Here is a 12,076-nt window from a genome sequence, read left to right as displayed (position 1 = left end):
GGTTTTGGTCATGGTCAGGGATCAGTAGGTGTTAATTCGAATGAGGTTAAATGTGAGTTAATTCGGGCGAGGTAATTCGAACTAGGTCGAATGTGAGTTAATTCGAGCGAGGTCGAATGTGAATTAATTCGAGCGAGGTCGAATGTGAGTTAATTCGAGCGAGGTAGAATGTGAGTTAATTCGAGCGAGGTCGAATGTGAGTTAATTCGAGCGAGGTCGAATGTGAGTTAATTCGAGCGAGGTCGAATGTGAGTTAATTCGAATGAGGTCGAATGTGAGTTAATTCGAACAAGGTCGAATGTGAGTTAATTTGAACGAAGTCAAATATGAGTTAATTCGAACGAGGTCGAACGTGAGTTAATTCGAACGAGGTCGAATGTGAGTTAACTTGAACGAGGTCGACTGTGATTTACTTAATTGTGGCCGGAGGCCGTATAGATATTGAGATGATGTTGTTTTGGCAAAAATATGGGCGAACTTCATACACTTGTATTTTGCTCATATACTTGGAGAAATTTACATGTTTTTCGGGCTGGCATTCCCGTTCCAGTCTATCTAGTCCCTTCATTGGGTGAACTGGAGACGTGTTGAGAGGTTGAGCAATGAACTAACCGTCTGGTGTCTCTTTCCGCTCGTATTTAGACTTGGAAGTGTCCCCCTTGTCGCCTCGTTAAAAACCTCCTCGAAAAAATCCAATTGGGACAAAACTCAAGTGAGGGAAAAAGTGTGCGACTTGGAGGACGTTTTTTCTTAAAAGTTGAAGTACTTGTGGTGGATGACGTTCCAGTTGTTTGTTGTCATTGTTACCTAGCCTTGAACCTTTGACCTAGTAGGTAGGAGAGAAGTCCCCAACCACTATGAATAAGGATATGGCATGTGGGGCGGCTTCATCACTGTAGGGTTGCTCAACGAACCGACCTGCGTCTCTTTTTGGCAAGAGTTTTGGGGCACCCGGTATTTTGTCGACTCTTTCTTGGTGTTCTCTCATTTGATCCCGAACCATTTTGTTTTCATTTTCTATTTCTTCCATTTTCCTCAGAATGGACGTGAGGTTGTCGTTACCTGCATTATTAATATTGTGAGTGATACTATTACTGGAGGGGGAGGGCCGTGCTGCATGGCCGTTGCTGGTGCAATGCAAGTCCTTGCATTTTCTCTGACTGCCTCCTGAGTGAGCTTGTCGAGGATGCCGGTCAGCGTATTTGTCAGCCAAGCCTTGAATAGCTTCTTTACCGCTGGTGGTGCCGCTTTCACTGTGGACGTGGAAGCTCCTTTACCAGGGGATATTGTGATACTGACATGAGGGAAGGGTGACCCACTTTGCCGGGGAGAGGTGTTAGGTGTTATGTCTTCGCCTTCTGTTTCGGAGACTTCATTAATGGTGTTTAAGAGGTTGGTAGTGAGATCGGTCACTGCCTTCATTCTTTCTTCTCCATTACCTGCCATGTCAGATTCGTGTGTACAAGGAAGTAGGAGCTCTTTTTTTTATGGACTGTTCCAGTTATAGATCTAGAAGAAACTAACAACTTAACTAGATAGTCCCCACAGACGGCGCCAAATTGTTTGACCAAAAAATATAGACTTTTGATTAAACCAATTAATTTAGTATGACGAAGGGCTAAACCTAGTTAGTGATAATAACTTCAGATCTATAATCGATTAACATAAATAGCGCAAGAACAGTGTTGAGAGAAGATTAAATATGATATACATTCAATGTACATAGATCATTAATGATGGGGGATATCAAGCAATAAATAATCGATAAATGACATTAAAGTAAATAAGGAGAATGATTCACCCAATATTGAATGAGATGGATAATTTCTCCTTCTAACAATGATGAATGATAGACAAATATTAGGATATTGGGATCCTTCTCGGATCTAACAAAAAAAGTATGGAATAGTAGACAATCGAATATCTTTAGAAAGGTAGTGATTGTCTTTAATCTAGAGAGAAAGTCTGCTTTTTAAAGGATGTTCTTATCAGAGAATAATACATACCTCTTCCCCTATCTCTTTTTCTATTTATATGGGACATTCCCTAGTCAACCCTAAAAGTACAGACACCAAGAATATTTAATAGAATATTATCCTGAATATTCTATTACAAAAACTAGCCGTTAGCACTGCCCTTGATACTCGACCTCGGTTGTTATTGACTACTTGGCTAAGAGCCCTGTTATTTACTAATCGACCTCGACCATATTGCTTTCCACGATACTGCTTCACGCTAAATCCCATTGAGGTAGATTTTGACCCATACAAACATATAACAAAAAAAAGGTCTGATAGATAACCTAAAAATTAAATAATAACCTGCTACTTTATTCAAAAATGATATCGAGTATGTATGTGTTTGATCTTCTAAAATTTATGTTTCGGGATGATTCGACACGAGCATAACAATATTTTTGGAAAATCAAAATAACATAGACTAATACACTACTTTCTTTACCTTCACTCCCCACACAATTGGAGTAATCATTAACTTGAGCACAAGATCTAAATGTAGATTAAGCAATTAAGAAGTTATATTATACCTCGTATGTGGTAAGAAAATGAATATTTAAGTCTAATTTAACTCAAAAAACTAGTTTATGAGGCAAGTATTCTATTGATATTATATATGGGGATATATAACAACTTATTCCTTAATAAATGTAAGACATTATAACTCTCTCGCAAGCCCAAGTCTAAACATTTATAACGTGAACATCCAACATTGGGATGAGTCTGTTAAAGGTGTCACATGAATAAGGAAGCCAGCTAGCACTTAGCTGGCAAACAATTTGTTAGATTAGTTGGTAATTATATAATTAGGAGTTAGTTAGAGTCAGTTGGTTTTACACTGTATATGTATGTGTATAGGTTGTTAATCAATACAACAGAGAAAATACTCATCATCTTCTCTTCTTTCCTCTCTAAGCTCCAAACTCTCTTAGCTCAAGCTAGAAGCATCCATGGCAGATGTTTGACATGGTATCAAAGCTTTGTATGATCACTGCTCTCGTCTAATTGTTCTCTGAGTTCATATGAATGAAACTTCATCTCATTCGTCCTCACCTCCTTCCCTCGAGAACATCGAATCGACAATGCCAAGGGAGAAAATTGATCATACTCATCCTTTGTTCATTCATCCCTTAGATACTCCAAGCTTTGTGTTGATTCTAGTCCAACTCACTAGAGATGAGAATTACGGATTATGGCGGAGATTGATGAGAATTGCACTTCAGGCCAAATGAAAGCTAGGGTTTGTCAATGGAACATGTATTAAGAATCAGTTTAGGTCAGAGTTGCATGAAGACTGGGAGACTTGTAATGCGATTGTGCTTTCGTGGATTATTAATACAGTATCTCCAGATTTACTTAGTAGAATCGTGTATGCTTCTAATGCTCACCTAGTATGGGAGGATCTAAAGGAGAGGTTTTATAAGGTGAATAGAATGAGGACTTTTCAGTTGCATAGAGAAATTGCTACAATTTCCCAAGAAACAGATTCAGTATCCATGTATTTTACGAAATTGAAGGAGCTCTAGGCTGAGTATGATGCAATGGTACCCTCAACAAATTTGAAGGAGTATGTAGATCATCTTCAGAGGCAGAGGCTATTACAATTTCTAAGTGAACTGAATGATTCCTATGCTCAAACTAAAAGGCAAATTCTAATGAAATCAGTGGAACCTACTTTGAATCAGGCTTACGCTCTAATTGTTGAGGATGAAAATCAAAGGAGTACATCAGGAACCTTATCACACATTGGGATGAACTCAATAGTTGAGGGAAATGACATTACAATATTGTGGAGTTCAGTAGTAAAAGGAGGTTCACTACAGAAGAATAAGGAATTACAGTCTATTTTATGAACATTGCAAGATGAAAGGACATAATAAAGAGAACTGTTACCAGATCATTGGTTATCAGACAGACTTTAAAGGAAGAAGGAAACAATGAGCACCTACTGCTCACCAAGGAGCATCTATTGGTCACCAAGGAATAGCCGGTGGTCATTCTCATCAAAGAGCACATACCACACAACATGGAGCATTCACAACTCAAGCTAAAGGAAGTTACAATGCAGGGCAAACATGTATGACTGAAGCTTTTGGGAACCTTTATGCAGGCACAACACATGGAAACAACAACCATATGCAGGTGTAAAAACAAGGGACTCATAATCCTGTGCAGTTCCAAGATGCACCATCTCAGGGACAGTCTCAAGGATCTACATGTAGTGTCACTGTTACATTCTGTCACGACCCCAAATTTCCTCCGTAGGATGTCATGATGGCACCTAGTCTCTAAGACTAGGTAAGCCTATCAATGCGGAATAATAATAAATATCTAAAATAAATAAACTACAATTCAAACAATTTCAACTCCCAAAACCCGGTAGAAATAAGTCACAAGCTTCTAAGAATTTATTCTCTATGTATCTATACATTAGAGTCTAAAGCAAATAAGGAAGACAACATAGTAAGATAGAAGGGGACTCCGGAGTCTGCGGACGCTGGCAGATATACCTCGAAGTCTCCTCGTACAATTAGTTTACTGATGCGTGGTCTGATAAGATGTACATGGATCTGCACAAAAAGATGTTTAGACAAGTCACTTACCTCGACTTGCTCTAATTTAACCAAGTATTATGCTTTTTCCTTGATTTTTCGACTCCGATCGATTCGTATCTAGTCATAATTAATTCGATACAGTCAACAAAAATTATAGTAATCAATTTCATAAGAAAATATTACATTTTTCAATAAAATTCGAAATTAGCTCAAAATTTACACGTGGGGCCCACATCTCGGAATTTGGTGAAACTTATAAAATTCGATAACCCATTCAATTACGAGTCCATCCATACCAACTTTATCAAATTCTGATAACAACTCGACCTCCAAATCTTAAATTTTCGTTTTTGGAAGATTTTGATAAAATCTTGATTTTTCTTCCATAAATTTACGGATCCATGATGTAAATGAGTATAGAATCATGAAATATAATCAATATAGGATAAGGAACACTTACCCCAATATTTTCCCCTAAAAATCGCCCAAAATTCGCCCAAGAACCGTGCTCCAAAAATCCAAAACAAAATGAAGGAAATGACCATTTTTGGTCCTTAAGTTTCTGCCCATCTGTCACTAAAAGTCTATTTTCCGTCACTAAAAGTCCACTAGAACTTGCTTGTACCAGCCTTTCTTCAATCGATCATAACTTTATGTACAAATGTCCAAAAGATGAATGATTTGACTTTATGGAAACTAGAATCAAACAACTATAACTTTCATATTTTGAAATTTTTTTGATTCCTTATGAATTATGAGATATTAGCTTCCAAAGTCGGTTCTACGCATCAGAAATTTCTGGCGAAATTTCTGACAAAACTGCTCTACCATCCTTCATTCAATCCATCATAACTTTCTGTACAAATATCCAAATAATAAATGATTTAACTTTCTGGAAACTAGAATCAAACGACTACAAATTTCATGTTTTGAAAATTTTCTGATTCCTTATGAATTGCGAGATATAAGCTTCCAATTTTGACTCCACGCACCAGATATTTCTGCAACAGAAATTTCCAGCAACCCTCTTTGTCCGAAATCCATTCCGTTTACCTTTCGAAATTCACCCGAGACCCTCGGTATCTTAACCAATTATTCCAACATGTCCCAAAATACAATACGAACTTAGTCGAGGCTTCAAACCACATCAAACAACATCAAAACGATGAATCGCACCTCAAATCAAAATCTATGAACTTTGAACTTTCAAATTCTATATCTTGTGCCGAAACACATCAAATCAATTCGGAATGACTTTAAATTTTGCACACAAGTCATAAATAACCTAACAGACCTATTCAATTTCCAAAATCAGATTCTGACCTCGATATCAAAAAGTCAACCCCTCGGTCAAACTTCCCAAAAATTCAACTTTTGGCATTTTAAGCTTAATTCCACTACGGAATTCTAAATAAAATTCCGATCACGCTTCTAAGTCTAAAATCACCATACGGAGCTGTCGAAATCATCAAAATTCTATTCCGAGGTCGTTTGCATATAATTTGACATCCGATCACTATTTGAACTTAAACTTTTAATTTTTTATCAAAATTCCATATCTCGGGCTAGGGACCTCAGAATTTGATTCCGAGCATACGCCTAAGTCCCAAATCACGATACAGACCTACCGGAACTATCAAAATACTAATCCGAGTTAGTTTGCTCAAAATGTTGACCAAAGTCAACTCGATAGAGTTTTAAAGCTCTAATTCACATTTTAATCCATTTTTCACCTGAAAACTTTTCGAAAAATTTTACGGACTGCGTACGCAAGTCGAGAAATTATAAATAGTACTTTTTGAGGTCTTAGAATACAAAATTAATTATTAAATTTAAAGATGACATTTTGGGTAATCACATGTCATTCACTCCTGTAACGATCAGACCGGTCGTTTTGAGTATTTGCACTTTGCTCGGTAGTTTACGGGCTTGAGTAGCTCCATATGATGCATTATGACTTATGTGAATCGTCCGTTTTGATTTTCAGGTTATTCGAAATCGAATTGGAAGAATGGATTTCATTGTCGAAGCTTTAAATTGGGAAAGTTGACCAAGTTTTACTTTTTGTGAATTTGAACCCGGAATGGAGTTTTGATGATTCCTTTAGCTCCGTTGGGTTATTTTGGACTTAGGAGCACATCTGGATTGTGATTCGGAGGTCCGTAGTGGAATTTGGCTTGACATGGCGAAAGTTGAAATTTTGGAAAGTTTGATCGAGAGTGGACTTTTTGATATTGGGGTCGAAATCTGATTCTGGAAATTGGAATAGGTTCATAATGTAAAATGTGACGTGTGTGCAAAATTTGAGGTCAATCGGACGTAATTCGATAGGTTTCGGCATCGATTATGGAAGTTGAAGTTTTAAAGTATATAGATTTCGTTTTGAGCTGTGATTCGTTGTTTTGATGTGGTTATGCATGATTTGAGGCCTCGAGTAGGTCCGTGTTATGTTATTGGACTTGTTAGTATATTTAGACGGGGTCCCGAGTGGCCCGGATGAGTTTTGGACGAGGTTCAAATCATTTTTACTTCATGTGCAAAGCATAGGCTGCTGGTTCTGGTATGATCACACCTGCGGTTGGTTTGCGCAGGTGCAATGGCCGCAGAAGCGACAAAGGCGTCGCAGATGTGAGAATAGTGCTAGGTGAGGAAGACCGCAGAAGCACAGATTTGGGCGCATATACGATGCCGCAGGTGCGGAGTTGGAGGGTGTCAGCAGAGGTCGCAGGTGCGATGGGATTTACGCACCTGCGATGGCGCAGATGCGGGCAGGGAGTCGCAGAAGCAGAAATGGTGAGGAAGCCGGGCAGCGCAGGTGCGAGGTGTTTCCGCAAAAGCGGTGGTCGTAGGTGTTGATACCATATGTGTTTTTCTCATAATATATATATATATATATATATATATATATATACACACACACACACACTCTCAAAATAGCACATATGCATCATCATTTGATTTACAAGCATATACAAGTATTTTCATAATTTTTCATAATTTGTAAAGGCTTTAAATTAATTTATTTCAGTATTTTTATTATATAAATAACCATTAATTACCTTACAAATAATATTTACGATGATTTTATCATCTAAACTCATCATTTACACCCATATTAGGTTTTAAATATTTTTAATACATTTGTTATAATTACATTTGCATTTTAAAGGCTATAATTGCATATTTTTGCAATAACAGCCTATATGTACTTATAATTACTTTATTTATGCGAAAATAAACTTTTTATATTTTTTTAATGTTGAATATTTATTTTCAATCACTTTTATGCACAAATTATATTTTTATTAATTTTACAAATTATTTTATTGGTTAAATTTGGGTATTTAAAATCTGGTCCCAATTTTAATTGATCCTAATTCTATAACTAATTCGGACCTAAAACTACCCAAACCAGCCCAAGCCCAATACCCATAACCCAATTACCTTTACCCATTCATTAAACCCAACCCCAATCTGCCTAAATCTTGGCCGTTGATAAAAAATGATCAACGACCCACAACTAACGACCCCCTTCCCTTATATCCCTCATCTCTACCCTAATCCTCACTTTTCTAAAACTGCCGCCCTCATTCCCCCTCCCCTGTTGAACCCTAACGCCGTCGCCTCATCCAAATCCTCCCAAATCCCGGTCCTAATGGGATTCTTACCCCATTCCCTTACCATTTTAGGGTTCTTCCTTTATTTGGTGCTAGATTCCGGAATAACTTAGGTACTTGCCTAAATATGGCAAGTACCCCGATTTGATTCCGTCCAAATCTGTGTTTATCTTTTAAATCCGGACAAATCTCAAGTCCAAGTACGTTATTTGTGATGATTCTCTCATATCTCTCTTGATTCGCACTAAGCCCTAAAGGTTAGGGTTTCAGATCTTCTTTGATTTGAACCAAATCTGGTTCAAACTCTGTTTTTTTAACATTTCTTCATCTATATTTGCTCTATTACTTATGGGTCTGTTGATTTTTACCGATTTTGTGACTTAGCTAATTTAGGGTTCGATTATAAGTTTCCTTTTTTAAGTTCCTATATATGTTTATTTTGTGCTAATATGTGTTCTTTTCTTTTATTCTTGCTGATTTTGTGTTTTACCCAAAATTAGGGTTTCAGTCCCTTTTTACTCGATCTAATCTGGTTCAATTTCATGTCTCTCTTGAATAATCCCTGTCTACGTTCATTTGTATGTGTTAATTCATGATTATTTTCCATTATTCTCTACTAATTTCGGGGTTTACCTAATTTAGGGTTTCCAACCCTTTTTACTTGAATCAAATCTGGCTCGATTGAGTATTTCCTTTTACAATGATCTCTTGTTTGCCTGATGTGATTCTTTACCTTATTTTTCCTACTGGTGTTGTGTATTTTTTCACCTAAAACTTAGGGTTCAACCCTACTGATTTAAACACTGACCTCAGTATTTAAGTGAGGAATGCTTTAACCTCCCACTTCCCTCTGAAAAAGAAAAAAAAGAGATTTTAGAGTTCGAAATTTCTCACTACTATAAACAAAATCTTTCACTCCTATTATCTCTAGCAATATTATTCTGTGTTTTTGATTCCTGGCCGGCTGGAAGCCAAGGCCAGAAATCCTCAACTGTTCTGCTTCTGTTGGAGACAATTGCTACACTGTTGGATTCCTTTTTCCCTATTTCACCTTAACTGGTGAGTTATTGAATCCTTTGCTATTACATTATGATTACTTGTTTAATATGTTGCTGCCATTAAACCATGTTACCCTAAATGCTATTACTTATAGTTAAGACGTGTTGAACTTAGTTGAATCGATTAATGAAATCTGCCTAACTCTATGTTATTTAGGGATGTCTTTTAGAGTAAAAAATATTTTTATACCTTTTCTTAAGGATTGTTTAATTATGTGTGCCTTAACAGATTCATCAGTTTGTTTGTTGAACTTGTTACTATGTGATTTGTTTGGTTCTGTGCTCACTATATTATGATACCTCTGCTAAATTATTTAATTAGTTCCTAATACTAATTAGTGTGTTCCTGACCTACTGTTAATCATTGAGCTTTATTTCTGTGATTTAGTCTGATCTGCAGTCTTTGTTATCGTTGTGAACATGTTTATGAACTGGTCTTATTAGCATGTGACTGTGTTAACTTCTAAAAACTGAATTAAGTCTACCTAGGTTCAAATGTGTTGCTATTTGTTTATGTTCTATGTGTGATTCTGTACCTCCTAATCCCATCCTACTCTCCTGAATTCTCACTCTTTGCTGGCTGAAAGCCAAAGCAATTTAGGTTTTGTCCCTTGGTCTCCCTATTTTGAGAACTGCTTAGGGTTCATATGAGAACCTTGTGAACTCTAACACACTAGGATTTGGTCCCTAGTCTTCTTTGAACTATTCTGATAATTCTTCTCTAGTGTGAGCCCTGCCCTGGGTTCTTGAAGCCCTTGGGAACTCTTAAACACTAGAGATTTGGGTTATGTATGCTTATCCTTAAGATATGGGTGAATCATTCACCGCTGGTTATGGTGTATCTATGAACATGGGCTTTTGGAGCCACTATGAGTTGAAGGCCTAGCCTGTCCAGGTGCATTTGGCCTGCTGCAGGCTTCCTATAGTTTTATATACTTTGTAATTCATTCATTAAATTCTGGCCTGTAATAATTATTTGTAATAACAATTGGGGGGTTAGTAAATTGGGAAACTGGGTTTATTTTAACATTTTGCATGAGAATGGGTAGAAATCCTGCATATAGGTGTTTACATTGCTCGTTCTGCTATTATGTGTTAGATAACCTGCCTATAGGTGTTTACTTTATTCAAATACGTTCTGCTATTATGTGTTAGATAACTTGCCTATAGGTGTTTACTTTGCTCGAATATGTTCTGTTACTGTGTGTGGTAGATAACCTGCCTATAGGTGTTTAATCCGTCTAATCTATTCTGCCTCTACATGTTAGATACCATGCCTATAGGAAATAAAGTAACCAAAGTTCAATTTGCATTGCAGCATATTCATTAGGCATCATGATCATAGGGATATTTATGCTCTACAAATCTGCATTATTTTTAGAAATCATGCCTATAGGGTTCTTAATTGATTGATATGCTATTGTCATACTTGCCCATTTAGTATACATGCTAATAGAAACTAAAACCAGTTTCAGTCATCAAAGGTAGGTATCATGTCTATAGGGTAATCCCTATCTGCGTTAAGTGCTAAAACTAGGCTTTAAAAAACACTGTCTCGATGAACACCAGTAGAAAGCATGCCTACAGGGAAAACCGAGTAATTGTGAATATCTCTCGTGTTTATTACTACTAAATACTGAGTAAATCACCTAGATAGAATATCTATAGGTTTTAACCGCTTATACTCATAATCAGTAGGCAATTGTGCAGTCACGCAGGAATTATACTTTGCATAACTGCTCGCATGATTAAAATCCAGAATCACATATAAATCATGTCTATAGGACCTAACAACTTTAATTGTTGAAACTGTCAAAACGACTAGTTTGTTTGCGTGCATTTGCTGCCTAAGTGTGGAGGCTAACTTGGGCCCTTATTTGCTTTTACATGAAGGTCCAACTTGTTTTGTATGTCCCTTAGTTTTATTATTTTGAGCAACCTAAGTTAAGTCTAGAACCATCCAAAATAGAGGTCCAAACACCTCCTGGGCCATAGGCAAGGGACGGGTAGTGCACGCATAGGGTACGACTTAGAATCAAATAGAGCGCTTTAGGTAAACAACTTAAAGATAGTAATCGGGTAGCAGGAGATGATAGTCTGTGCCCGCTTTATAATATGAGTAACACCCCATCTTGAGGAAGTTACGAAGTATTATTTATGTTGCACAGGGTGATCCTTTAGGCTAAAAAACATAGGACCCCCCCCCCCCCGGTTCCTGTTAAAATAGTTCTTTCTTTGTCCAAATTGTTTCTTTTCTCTTAGACTAATTCACATGATTTGAGTTCGGCCGGGACCCACCATTGTGGACCTCGAGGACTGCCTAACACCTTCTCCTCGAGGTAATTTGAGTCCTTACCCGATCTTTGGTGATACTGACTAGTAAACCTGAGTTATTTGCAAATAGTGCCCTAACGCACTTAATCCGTTAGGTGGCGACTCTCTCTTTTAATAACCCTTCCTCCCCATTTAAAAGAGTTGTCAACTTCGAAGCCTGATTTCGCGAGAAAGAGGGGCACGACAGCATGTCGACTCTGCTGGGGATATCCTTAGGCTCTTACCATAATGAACTCGGTCTGTGTGAATTAGTCTCCCTCGATAAGCGTGTATTTATTATTTTATGCTCAAATTCACCGTTTATTTGCTACATGCACACCCTCTTCCCTATTTTCCCTTTTACATGAACTTACATGCAGCTTTTCGTTTAACCTTGTTCACTTGCTTCAATCTTTATGTCTTTCCCAATCCCTACCCCTTTTACCGCTTTATTATAATTTTTCCATTATGCGAACTAACTCCTTCTTTGTTTTTCTTTCTTTCCTGTCTTTATATTT

This window comes from Nicotiana tabacum, chromosome 22, assembly GCF_000715075.1.
Source record: "Nicotiana tabacum cultivar K326 chromosome 22, ASM71507v2, whole genome shotgun sequence".
In the NCBI taxonomy this organism is placed as follows: Eukaryota; Viridiplantae; Streptophyta; class Magnoliopsida; order Solanales; family Solanaceae; genus Nicotiana; species Nicotiana tabacum.
This window is presented reverse-complemented; position numbering follows the sequence as displayed.